This window comes from Anabrus simplex, chromosome 13 (genome assembly GCF_040414725.1).
Source record: "Anabrus simplex isolate iqAnaSimp1 chromosome 13, ASM4041472v1, whole genome shotgun sequence".
Classification (NCBI taxonomy): Eukaryota; Metazoa; Arthropoda; class Insecta; order Orthoptera; family Tettigoniidae; genus Anabrus; species Anabrus simplex.
In genome coordinates, this window is record NC_090277.1 from 80,155,677 (window position 1) to 80,169,218 (window position 13,542).

General features: G+C 39.2%; 1 long non-coding RNA gene across 1 annotated transcript in view; it reads left to right on the forward strand.

The window, feature by feature from the left end:
* The first annotated feature begins 449 nt into the window (after nucleotides 1-449).
* Nucleotides 450-13,542, forward strand: part of LOC137502929 (uncharacterized) — a 45,643-nt gene continuing 32,550 nt past the window's right edge. The window contains exons 1-2 of the long non-coding RNA XR_011018931.1: nucleotides 450-671; nucleotides 6,980-7,051. This is a non-coding gene — a long non-coding RNA (uncharacterized lncRNA). The remainder of the gene's footprint in view (nucleotides 672-6,979; nucleotides 7,052-13,542) is intronic.

A 13,542-nucleotide genomic window follows, 5' to 3' on the forward strand; every position in this document is an offset into this window, starting at 1 on the left:
AATAGTGATTTATAGACATCGGATTTTTAGGTGCTTAAATGTTATTTTAGCTGCCTAAAATAGACTCTGAAATAGGTTCTAAAATATTCTTAAACAGCTTCAGTTTTACGTATTTTAATAGGCATCAATTAAAACCCATGTTTATTTTACCATCCGATGTGAAATGGGGAAATTCCTACATCCACTTTTTAATTAACGACGACCTAGAACCTGACACTTTCGGCATAATTCATAGTGTACAGTGCACTACTACATTCAGTTTCAAGGCCTTCCCGCTAGGTGCGCCGGCAGTCAACATCATGCGATATCTCGCCAAGTGACACGTATTATATTCTCCATTTTGGTTATTCCTAGTGCGATGCTCGTTTGTTTTACTTTGTTTATGTTGGTATCCTTGGTGGTAATGTTTACTGTGTTTGTGTTTACATCGCAGATTTGTGTTTTTTTTTTTGTTTTTTTTTTTTAACACACGTGTGCTACAGTAAATGTATTTAGAAAATAAAGTGTTAATATCGTTGGTATGATTATTCAGTAATGAGTGTGTGTAGTGAATATTGTTAACCCGAAATACTCCTGTTGAGTGATGAGATATGACTTTGTGCAGTCAAGAAATATCGAGCATCACCTGTGGATTTGGTCGTACTTTCTTGCATTGAATAATAATTGCTGCTGTAAGTACTATATTACGATATGCTTTTATCATGAACTATAATGCTTTATCTTAAAATCTGCGTCATTAATAATTGAAGGGTCCTTGGGAAGGAGAAACCGGTTTTTTTTCTTTTTTTTTCTTTTTTTTTCGGTGGCTCTAAGAATGTAGTTCCTGTCCAATGAAGGGAAGGAATCTGTTAAGTTCCTATGAGCGATTAAAAAAAAAAACATACTCTGGGAAAGAACAGGGTGTTATAAAGTTTTAATAATGCGCTCCTGTAAAATTATTAAACTGTGACTTTGCATGTTCTTCCCCTAGACCCTTCAATTGTCATTTATCATTCGCTTGTGAAAAAAGTATGAGGTCGCTGGTAAGCTTAATAGTGAAGGAAAATGGAAAGGAAGTAACTGTGGCCTTAATTGAGGTACAGCCCCAGCATTTGCCCAGTGTGAAAATAGGAAACTACGGGAACTATCTTCACGGCTGCCAACAGTGGGGTTCAAACCCACTATATTTCGAATGCAAGCTCATAGTTACGCGACCCTAACCTCACTGCCAGTTCGCTCGGTTTTCAAATTTGCGTAGCGGATAATGAAGCTCTAATAAATTCCTCGTCATTATGGCTGTGATTTCGTTAGTGAATAGTGGTTAATAAGACACCAAACGTCGACCACGAGAATGACAAGAGGACACGTTGCTGTACGTCCACCCCTTCGTACCGTTTCTTGGTGCATGATCGGAGATGAGATAAGATGAATTCATATGGTATGTTTTAGGGTCGGATACACTTTCGGACGCACATGTCAATCAAGTAGCTAATGAAGATGAAATTAATGGTGGTGAATGAAACCAGGCAAGGAGATGGAAGGAATCGGCAGGGATGAAATGGCTTCACAGGGTGATAAGATTAGCATGGAATTTTAGGAAGGTACCTTGTGATTGGACGAAAGCAAGTAATTATACCTATCTGTAAGCGAGAGAACAGGAAAGATCGCAACAACTACCAAGATCAGTGTACCAAGCAAGGTGTTCACTGGCATTGTGGAAGGGAGGGTGTGATCAGTGGTTGAGAGTAACTTGGTTTCAGACCAAGGAGGGGCTGTTAGGATCAGATTTTCTGTATGTGCCAGGTAATTGAAAAGTGCTATGAGAGGAATAGACGGTTATGCTTCTGTTTCATAGATCTAGAGAAGGCATATGACGAGAGTACCAAGGGAAAAGATGTTCACCATGCTGGGGCACTGTGGGATTAAGGGCAGATTTTTGAAAGGAATTTATGTTGGGTTGTGGTTATAATTGATGGTAGAATGAGTTCTTGGTTTAAGGTTGTTACAGGGTTTAGACAAGGCTGGTTTTTTTTTTTTTTTTCAACTTTGTTGTTCATAGTTTACATGGATCATCAGCTGAAAGATATAAGGTGGCTGAGAGAAATTTGGTTAGATGTAGTAAGCAGTTTGGCCTATGCCGACGACTTGGTCTGAATTGCAGATTGTGCTGAAAACCTGCAGTGTAATGTCTTTGAACTTGAAAATAGGGGCAAGGAGTAGATATGAAAATGAGCTTTTCCAAGACTTGCTTACATACTTTTTTATTTATTTATGCTTTTGCCCCTACTTGCACCACATGTGAGGAACCTGCATGTATTATGTAAATGGCGGAAGTGTAAAGTGTCAAATGTGAAGAAAGGAATGTTAAGGACGGCACAAATACCCAGTCCCCAGGCCAGGGATATTAATCATTTACAATTAAACACCCCTGACCCGGCCGGGAATCGAACTCGGGGCCGCCAGGTGACAGGCGGACACGTTGCCCCCTACACCGTGGGGCCGGAGTACTTACATACTTACTTATCATGTGGCTTTTAGTGCCAAGAGTATCCAAGAACATTTTCGCAATTTGACGACCGTGGATGTGGGATGATGATGATAATGAGGTCGGCATGTAGCCTACTCTTATCAAATAACACTGAGGAGTCTGCTCAAAGCTTTATGGATGAATTGTCATCAAGACGTCATTTGCCCTCAGTCCATATGAACACTGCAGAGAGGTTTAGAACTGAATCCAGTGATTAGAAATTGTATACCACCACTGTCATACCCTGTCAGTGAATATTTTTTGACCAACAGGACTCAAACTGGCTAACAACGGTGTCAGATCATATAGACTTGATGCCTTAAGGTCTATTCACACATATCCATGACGTGTCACTTCCATGAAATTGCATCAGTGTCAGTGATGATTCATATCGTTCCTTTGAATCTGACTGTCGTGTCCACACTTGTCCGGCGCAGTGCCGTATTTTCTGCGTCAGCATCCGTTCCGTGATATTGAGTATTGTCGTCAACGATATTTTTGGTGTTTCACGGACGTGTTCTGCTGTGAAGTTTGTACGCGCTAGTGAATATAAAATGAGCGGCGTAAGTTCAATGTATGTGGTTAAGTAAATATTTGTTTAATTGTATTTGTACTGTATTATTCACTTACCTCAGACAAACTGCTAACTGTTCTCTCTGTATTATCGCCTTTCTCCAGCGGGTGTCTTGTCGTTTTAAATGAACTTCAAGTTTACTCAGCAATACGTTAAAACAATTTTCAGACATTCTGAAATATTCAAAATATTTAGTTTGATCATCAATTAGTTCCTTATACAGGGTAGTGAATTCGCCATCACTTTCTCTATACTGCTATGCCTCATGTATCCACTTCCTTTTTGTAAACTGACGCTGTTCCTCTTCACCTAGAATTGTAGCAATAACCGCCAATTCCACATCCGTAAACTTTGACATCTCGGCAATCACTGAACTGAAACTGAAACAATACTGATAGGTGTGGATAACCATCACTGAGACGTCACGCATGTCACGGCACTGACATGTCACGGATATGTGTGAATAGACCTTTAATGATTATGACCACAAGACAGGCTTTTCCAAGACTAAAGTGAGTCAGTAGGGTTGTGAGAGAACTGAATGTCAGGTTGGTGATACAAAGCTGGAACAGGTAGATAATTTCAAGTACTGTATTTAGGATGCGTGTCCTCGCAGGATGGTAGTATAGTGAGATTGAATCAAGGTCCAGTAAAGCTAATGCAGTGAGTTTGCAGTTGCACTCCGCAGTATTCTGTAAAAAGGGAGTCAGCTCTTGGAAGAAACTGTCTTTACATCGGTCTGTTTTCGGACTAACTTTGCTTTACAGGAGTGAAAGCTGGGTGGACTCAGCATATCTCGTGCATAAGTTAGAAGTAACAGACATCAAAGTAGCAAGAAAGATCACTGGTAAAAGAAGGTGGGAACAATGTCAGGAGGATACTCGGAGTAAGGAGATAAAGACCAAGTTAGGAATGAACTCAATCGATGAAGCTGTACGCATAAACCGGTTTCTATGGTGTGGTCATGTGAAGCGAATGGAAGAGAATAGTTTACCAAGGAGAGTAATAGACTTATGAAGGCTAAGAGAAGTAGGAGGAGACCAAGACGACCGGGCGAGTTGTCCGTGCGCGTAGAGGCGCGTGGCTGTGAGCTTGCATCCGGGAGATAGTAGGTTCGAATCCCACTATCGGCAGCCCTGAAAATGGTTTTCCGTGGTTTCCCATTTTCACACCAGGCAAATGCTGGGGTTGTACCTTAATTAAGGCCACGGCCGCTTCCTTCCAACTCCTAGGCCTTTCCTATCCCATCGTCGCCATAAGACCTATCTGTGTCGGTGCGATGTAAAGCCCCCAGCAAAAAAAAAAAAAAAAAAAAAGACCAAGACGATGATGGTTGGACTTGGTTTCTAATGATTTAAATATAGGAGGTATAATACTAAGGGAGGCCACAGACCTAGTTACAAATAGAGGGTTGTGGTTGTATTTAGTACATTTGTAGAGGTTTGCAGGCGGGACGCTGAAAGGCAGTTAACAGTCTATAATGAAGATGTTTGTAGGCCTGTGTGAAGTAATTAAGAACCTGAACCCTGTATAAAACATAGATTGTGCTGCTATTGTCACTACCGGGCGAGTTGGCCGTGCGGTTAGGATCGTGCAGCTGTGGGCTCGCATCCGGGAGATAGTGGGTTCGAACCCCACTGTCGGCAGCCCTGAAGATGGTTTTTCGTGGTTTCCCATTTTCACACCAGGCAAATGCTGGGGCTGTACCTTAATCAAGGCCACGGCCGCTTCCTTCCAACTCCTAGGCCTTTCCTATCCCATCGTCGCCATAAGACCTGTCTCTGTCGGTGCGACGTAAAGCCCCTAGCAAAAAAAGAAAAGAAATACTGGTATTGGTCCAGGTGAAACGAATGCTGAAAAATGATTTCACACAAATCTAATGTATATAGAAGAAAACAATGTAGCAAAATTGTACACACCCTAATGGAGAGGAGTTCCCTCGCTTAATACTAAATTTCGTTTTATGCATGCATTTTTCAAGTTTTCTTTGCCTGGTTATTAGACCATGATTAACGTAACATGTCCGTAAGTTGTCGAAGTTATGTTTTAAATCATTAAAATTGGTGATCCTCAAGCAGCAACCTTCGCACACAATGTCCATGTTTAACAGTAAATAATTGATTCCTATAGCAGCAAATTACTTATTTATTATTCATAGCAACTAGTAATTTATTTATTGACATAGCAACGAATCAATTAAAGAACATGTCCACCCAGTGCCCTTCCCCCTCATTTGGTAGCAAGCACAAGGAACTAAGTAGGCCTACATCACCTGTGACAAATGAACATCAAACGGCAATACCTCCGCTGGTAGGAGTTTGGCAAAGATTCACCATGAGCTACAGATGCTGGTTGTTGACTTTGTTTCAGTTTCTGTTGTTACTTTCGTAGAACCTTCGTAGGTGAAGTGGGAGAAACGGCATATCAAAATGACATAAAACGATACCTGAAGTGGTGTAGATGAGAGATCCTTCTTTTATGCTTGGCATGGATCCACAAACCTGCTTCTAAAAGTATATCTACTTGTGTAGAAGAATTAAAACAGAGGCACTGTAAATCTCAGAGTTGCAACACTTTTCTCTGTTGCTATTGGCCAGCTTGGTTCAGCTGTCATGAAAACTAATTTTCTGTTACCTCCAACAGAGCTCGCATCATATGTGCACACAAGGCTGCCTGCATCTTTGTTGAAAATAAGAAAACCATGCAGTTACGAATTGTCATGGGATGCACCAGTAACCTTACTTTTTGCCACTTGGTCATTTTTTGTCACATTTTAGCAAGACTACATGGGATGCTGGAGACCTGCTGTAACGTGGGGGCATATGTCCCCAGCCCAATGGTCTTGTCACTAGCCACTAGTTTCTCTGAACTTTGCCTGAAAATTGAACTACAAATATAGAATTATATGAACCAGCTGATTTACTGGACAGTATGTCAACAAAGGAATATTTGTATTCGACGAGCAGCAATAATCACTGACAGTGAAAGACCATTAACCCTCGAGCACTCGCGTAGCGCACTGAGTGCTTCATTACATATTTGAATGTTTCCTTCGAAGTTTATTTAATTAAAAGCCTAAATTCTATGTTTCATCATTGAAGAATTAATTCTTGAAATATTTTACATAATGTTAGTTTTATTTTCGTCGGTGTATTACGTTAGAAAATAATGTCATGGAAATCACTAACCCTCTACTTAAACATTATGTTTACTTCCCAAACTAAAATGGACAAGTGTATTTTTAAGAGAATGAGTACATTCAAATCTGACATCAGTGCAGTCTATTTTTATGTGTCAACAATCACAAGTATTGAAGCATGTAAATTTAAATCTGGCATCAGCGCAGTTCGTTGTTTTGTCTCAGATGGACTGACTGATTGTCAAGTTCCCGTGCACCTTGGCGTGTTGATTTCCAGGGACTATTCCCAAATACTTCCATGATCCTTTCTGTTTCTCCTTCTGATTGTTTCCTGCCATCAGCAGTCATTATCTCCGCTTTCCCACTGTCGACGGTAGCCGTGTTGTGTTAAAATCACGTCTTGCGTCCCACAGCATCACAATCATTCTGAGAAGTAATCGCTCATGGAACTGTGGTAACTTGCTATTGCATTTTCAGTGCCATTTTTGTTAACATTGTAACCAATTTTGTTGTTGCTTTGTTGTGTGTCAATAGTAAGGACCTTGACTCTCCGACGGTGCCATTCTTTCATCTGTAAGAGTTATTAATCAAACATCAGGAATTAATCAGTCATATAGCTGTATTTCTGACTCGCCCTGCACTTGTAAATTGTATTTTATAAAACAATAACAACCTTGACTAGTGGGCAGTTCTTAAGACATTTCTATAATAAATAAAAATACATCTGATATGTGAACTAATATATTTTGGTTTATTATAGGTCAGGAAGTCTTCCATCAGTTGCCAGCAGAATGGACTTGTAACCTCCAGATTGGTGAAGTTTTAATTTTAAGTGAGTACTTTTAAATTGAATTTTATTAACACGTTAGCTGCCATGGGGGTCCAATTGGACCGGCAGTATAGGTACTTATTAAACCACTTGACTCATTTGACGTGACGTTCACACGAGCATTGCCCAGGCCTTTGGCTCAAATGACAAGACATTCCCACGCTGAGTCATATGTACTAGCTTATCTTTTCATTCATTACCCCTGCAAGGGTTTCCCTTTTGGAAACTTCTATGAAGAGAACAGGAATGTGGCTTGTAACCGGTAAAGGTTTCCTTCTAAGAACTTGCTCCGTTATTTATTGCCTGATTATAGCATCACGAACATTTCATCAGATGTTTTGACACTTACGAGGATGAAATTAATGCCTACTTTATCCCCTGCATTCAGATGTCCCAGGTTCGTAAGCCTCGCATCGAACCCCAGTTTTTCGAGAGACAATAAGTAGTATGAAGTGTCTCTAAATATACTCTAATGTTTCCAGATTTACCACACAAAATCTTCATTCTAACATCATTCTTGCTGAGTACATTTATTTTGATTACATGGATAAAAATGTTGGAGATTAAAATATAAAAGTGAAGTCCTGATGCTGTCACCAACTTGTATATTTGTATATTTTGTATTATATTTGTATATTTTTTATTGTCATGTACACATCATACGCTAATAATAATAATAATAATTGGAACTGTGCTTGAAAATTCTAGCTGCTGTTCCTATTGTTGCATTTATTTCAGAGCGGTGCACAGTAGTGGTGACTTACTCGTGTTAAGGACGGTTTAAATCTGATTTCTAAACGAGCGTGTGGGACACTTAAACCTGATGCAATTGGGCCAACAACAGCTGGTTGCTAGGTAATGTGAAATGGAGTTCTTATTCTAGCTTGGAAAAAATGGACCACAGTATCTCAAGAGACTTTATAATCCAGTGATATAACGCTTTCACCTGATTCGGTCTGATATGCATCATAGAACTCTTACAAAATGGCGGAATATGTGATGTTACTGATCGCTTTACAAAGGAAATTTAATATGTCCTCTTATTCAATTCATACACATCTCCATCATTAGATGAAGTAATAATAGTGAAACATGTTTCAACTCATTTGATCCATCTTCAGTGAAAAAAGGGTTAAAATAATTTGCATAATTGATGCTAAAAAATGTGTTTAAAACATAATGAAAGAAAGAATGAAAAACAAGAGAGACACGACGGAATTAAAACAATTCAATATACAGTGAAATCTCCGTAGAACGATTATCGATACAATGATTATCCCCTCTATAACGATAAAATATTGTGGTCCCGGCATAAAACCCATTGATACAGTGTTATTTTTTTCTTGATGCAACGATACTCTCTATAACGAAAAATCTCTCTCTGCTTCGATCCATTTTTCAGTTCCCTCTGATGAACATCCCCTCTGTACTACGATGATTTAAGCATGAAAATTATCCGGACCATATGTAACTGCGTAATGAAGAACAAACTTTTCAATTGCGTAAGCAAAGGAAGCAAGTGATTACTGTATACTGTACGGTAGTTGCTTATCTGAGGGTAGGTTTGTTGTGCAACTGGGTATAGAATTGCAAGAAGGCCTAGAAGGAATGCATGCCTTTAGGATTTAAACAATAACACAGTAGCTGTGGAATAGCTGTTAGAAACCGTAGCGCTCTCATTAGTGTACTGAACTGTACATTGTTTTGACACACTGTCGTACATTCCAGCGACTGTTGTCATTGCCGCAGTCGTGTTTCGCTCTGGAGATGTAGCGCAGGTGTTTTGAAGTGCTCTTTTCTGTATTGTACGTACATTACTTAATGTATTCTTTACAGCATGGCTTCATGTTCCCGGAAACAAATAAGTCTACAGCAGAAATTAAAGGTAATTAACAAAATAGTTGGGGGAATGAAACAATCAGACATAGCAAGAAAACACGGCCTTTCGCAATCGGCAGTGGCTACGTTTTGGAAGCAAGAAAATAGATCGAGGAAACGTTAAAATTAAATGCTGTAAATCCTGGAAGAAAGTGCATAAAAACTGTGACGTTGATGGTGCAACGTTGAAGTGGTTCAATGAGAAAAGAGCCCTCTATATTCCAATTAACCTGCCGCTACTTTGTGCCCAAGCTAAAAAGTTTGCAACCTGCTGGGTGTAGACGACTTTAGAGCCAGCAATGGGTGGCTTATTAGGTTTAGAGATCGTCATGGTATAACTTTTAAATCAGTTCAAGGAGAAGAGAAGTCTTCTGCGACAGGTGACGCTGATCATAGGCGAAGTAATTCAGTGAAAGAAATAGCACAGAAATACACACCAGAAGATACTTATAACGCTGATGAAACTGGGTTTTTTTATCAACTTCTCCCTGAGAAAATCTTTTCTTTGAAAGGAGAGAAATGCAGTGGAGGCAAAAAATCCAAGCAACGTTTAATTGCTCTCTTGTGTGTGCACCAGACAGGAACGCACAAGCTCCAGCCATTTGTAATAGGAAGAAGTCTTAAGTCTAGATGCTTCAAAAATGTTTGCCGGGTAAGTAATTTTAAAATCACGCTTTGCAAAATTCCATCTGTCAAATTGTCTGATTCTTTTTTTTTTTTCAATGTGTACTGTACTATACACTGTGCCTCAATATGAGTATTCTCATTTCAAATTTTAGTTGACTACAACACAAACAAGAGGGCGTGGATGACCGCTACCATGTTCTCAGAGTGGCTTCTGAAACTGGATGCTGAAATGAAGAAGAAGAAAAGGAACTTCGCACTCCTTGTGGTTAATTGCGCAGCTCACAAGCAACTACCGGTCCTGCAACGTGTGGAGGTCTTCTACTTGCTGGCAAATTGTACCTTGATCCTGCAACCTTTAGATATGGGAATAATAAAGTGTCTTAAAGGGTACTACAGAACCAACTTGGTCGAGAGGATTATCACAAACTTAGAAGGAAATCTGTCAAATGCGCAACATTTTAATATAAAACAAGCATGTGACATGATAGCTGTTAGCTGGCAACGAGTGAAACCGGAGACCGCGAGTAATTGTTGGAGAAAGGCAAGATTTTCACCTGAAGAAAAGGTTGACTGCGACAATTTTGAGTATGACGCGAGTGTGGAAGTACTGGGTACCAGTAGTGTTCTTTCTAACTACGGGGAACAGCTTGGTGAGAATGAGAATCTTCCAGCAGCGGAAGAATACCTTTTGGTTGATGATCGTTTTTCATTCATTCTTTCATTATTTTTAACACATTTTTTAGCATCAATTATGTAAATAACTTTAACCCTTTTTTTCACTGAAGATGGTTCAAACGAGTTGAAACATGTTTGTCCATCTAATGATGGAGATGTGTATGTATGGAATAGGACATATTAACTTTCTTTTGTAAAGTGAAAACCGTCAATACGGAATGATTCTGATATCTTGTAATGTTACTTATCGGGTCGGCATATGATTTTACGTGGCACTGTCATATATGAAACTGAGAATTAGAACGAATTATTTGACATTGCAATGTATTTGAACAGGGAGACATGACGACGGATGGGGAAGGGACCCGTTCTCAGTGGAAGGCTTACTGGCCGGGTGAGTGCCTGCGTTCGGCAACCTAAGAAATTTTAGTTGGCGGCCACTCTTTGGCCGGCCAGTGGAGCAAAGCAAGGCTGTGTTCTGTAGGCCGTACTCACAGGCGGCGGGCTACGACGTTTGGTTTTGTTTCTCAAGCCAGCCAGCTCCCGGGTTGCATCTACGTAATCACTCATTTTCATAGACACTGACACGCAATAGACTTTGACTTTGTGAAAGTAAGCAAACAGTGTAGCTTGAAATTCTCGTGCCGAATCTCCTGCGAAAGGCTAAACAATGGCCAGTGCCCAATCAGATCGGCAGTTTTATTATAATCCTAGAACTGGCAGCTTTCGAATGTTCAACACTTTGGTCCCTGCTATAGTGGCTGTGTCGAATATTCGACATGTTCGTATTTCATCACGTAATTTCCTCGGTTCTTCAACAGATGTCATGAGTCTACTTTTTGACGTTCTCGATGTCCACAGCAACAGCGAGTTCAGTTTAATTCACAGTTACAACCTCTTTGGGCACAATTTCGTGTGCAGTTTTTTCGACCATCTGTTTGAGTGCCATTGCTGTAGTGTTGTAAACAAACCTTCACGGGCTCTAGTTTACTTTCTATTTCAGTTTATTTCATAGATTCTCGTTCGCTGTGAGTTACTGACATCTGTGTATGTCTTGTCATTTGATTGATTGTATACATTTTTAGTTCAATGTGTGTCTAAATATGGCGTCTTCATTAAGGAAAATTAGTGAAGAAGTAGGGCAATATTTGTTGGAAGATGAAAGTGACGAAGCTGACTTTCAGGATAATTAAAAGGAACCAACAGATTCTGAGTCGGATTCAAAATAGGTATCAGCTATTTCTTTGCATCAGATATCGTAAAGTGAAAGTGAAGACAAGCCAGCCTTTACAGCAGCCTGTCGTAGGCCTCCTGAGCAGGACATGCCAATACATTTCCCTAATATTTTCAAGAATATACCTCTCAGAGTGATGAAACGTTTGCTCATGTATTACAGGTATATCTCAGTTTGTTTGTGACATTTTTTAGTTTTGTGTACAAATGATCAAAATTTTATTATTTTGAATTTAGGAATTACACTGTTTTGAATAGACTGTACACTTTTCTAGTCAAAACATTTATGCAATTTCGTGTCAACACGACAATCCGCAGTATATTAGCTTTAGGGTCACCCGGGGTAATTCTGGGACAAAAATGAAAACTTTCAAATTTTAGGGCACTAAATCTCAAAGTGGAAAGTTGGCATGATGTTAAATTAATGTAATTTGGTACCCACAGTTCATTTCCAAGAAGAAATTTTATTAAAATCTTATAGCTGTTTGGCAATTCCACAAAAACTGTGTCCCACAATTACCGCATGGTTTGGGGCAATATTGGGACAGGCATGGGGCAAAAGAGGGACACAGTTATAATTCAACGAGAAAGCTTCTTTGACAGATACTGAGGCAGTAGTGGGATAGAGTGTATCGATATTATGTGACTGATTAAAAAAAAATAGGTACAATATTATGCTATTTTTCGTTAGTAAAAAAAACAGGCTTCTTAAGTGGTAAAATTATCTGATATTTAAAGCAAGAAAAATCACTTATTTCCCACCAAAATACACAACACTTGGGATAAAAAATTACCACTGTCCATACATATTGCCCAATTAAAATTTAGGTAAACATTTATATCAAATACTTCTGAAATAAACAAAACAAAATTATCACACACTACACATTATCAATGTTAAACGCCACAGGGCACCTAATAAAATATATGTTTGGCAAAAAGTATAGGCCTATGCTACTATTACTATCTGCAATATGTAAGAGTAGCCTAATCCAATGATCTAGGCCCTATTTTTTCTCCATTATATCTATGGACTCGGAAAATTCATAACGGATCCGGTCCCCAATACAAACAAATTTAGGTTGTGGCAGTTTCTTTATAATATTATCATGGCTAATTAAAGTCACATCATCTTCATCTGGCCTGAATACCGTGTTTTGTTTGTCTACACACTTTAGACACATCACTTCTGCATCATTATCATCAATTACATTTTGAATAACACACGCATACCTGTATTCACTGATTTTTTGCTTCCTGGCTACTTCGAATTTCACTAAAACAAAATCTGACTGGTGTAAATTTCGCAAAGGATGTCAACAAATTCAGCCTTCTGCATTCTTCTTTGATTCATTCTTTGCCACTCTGTTACAGCCCTATCCCAGTTCTGTTTCAAGGGGCGAAATCCACATTTATCCAGCGGCTGCAGAAGATCTGTCGTGTGAGAAGGGAGTTTAATAATGCATATGTTTTCATCCATAGCTCTCATGATAGTTTCTGGGTCTAAATGAGTCACATGTCCATCCAAGATTAATCGAAGAGGCCTTTCCTTCACTGTTTTGCAGAACTGTGCAAAGTAGTCTTGAAAAATTTCTGTAGTGATGTATCCTTTTTGTGACACTGCATACATAGTTCCAGGGATATCTTTCGCTCCTCTCCAGGCTGACCACATTTTCTCAGCCTTATATATTAGAAGCAGTGGTAGAAGGTCCCCAGCGGCTGAACAGCATGCCATGACAGTGGTGTTTTTCTTTCCAGATCCCATAATAGTTCTGTGAACTTTCTGGCCTTTGGAAGTTACCCCTTTAATATTCCTAGGGTCACCTGAAAACCCAGATTCATCCAAATTCCAAACATGTTTTGGTTTATTATGTAATTACATTTCTTTAAATTTTTCCTCCAGTAAATCAAAGAAACCATACACCAAAAAAGGGTCAGAAGTGTTTTATCTTCTTGATTTTTCCAATGCTTCTAATCTCTGTAAACATAACCCATTCCTTCTACAAAAATTCTGAAACCAATCATCCCCAGGTCTGTTATTTTTGAAAGGTGTTTGCAGTTCATGCTGTTCTATAAATTCA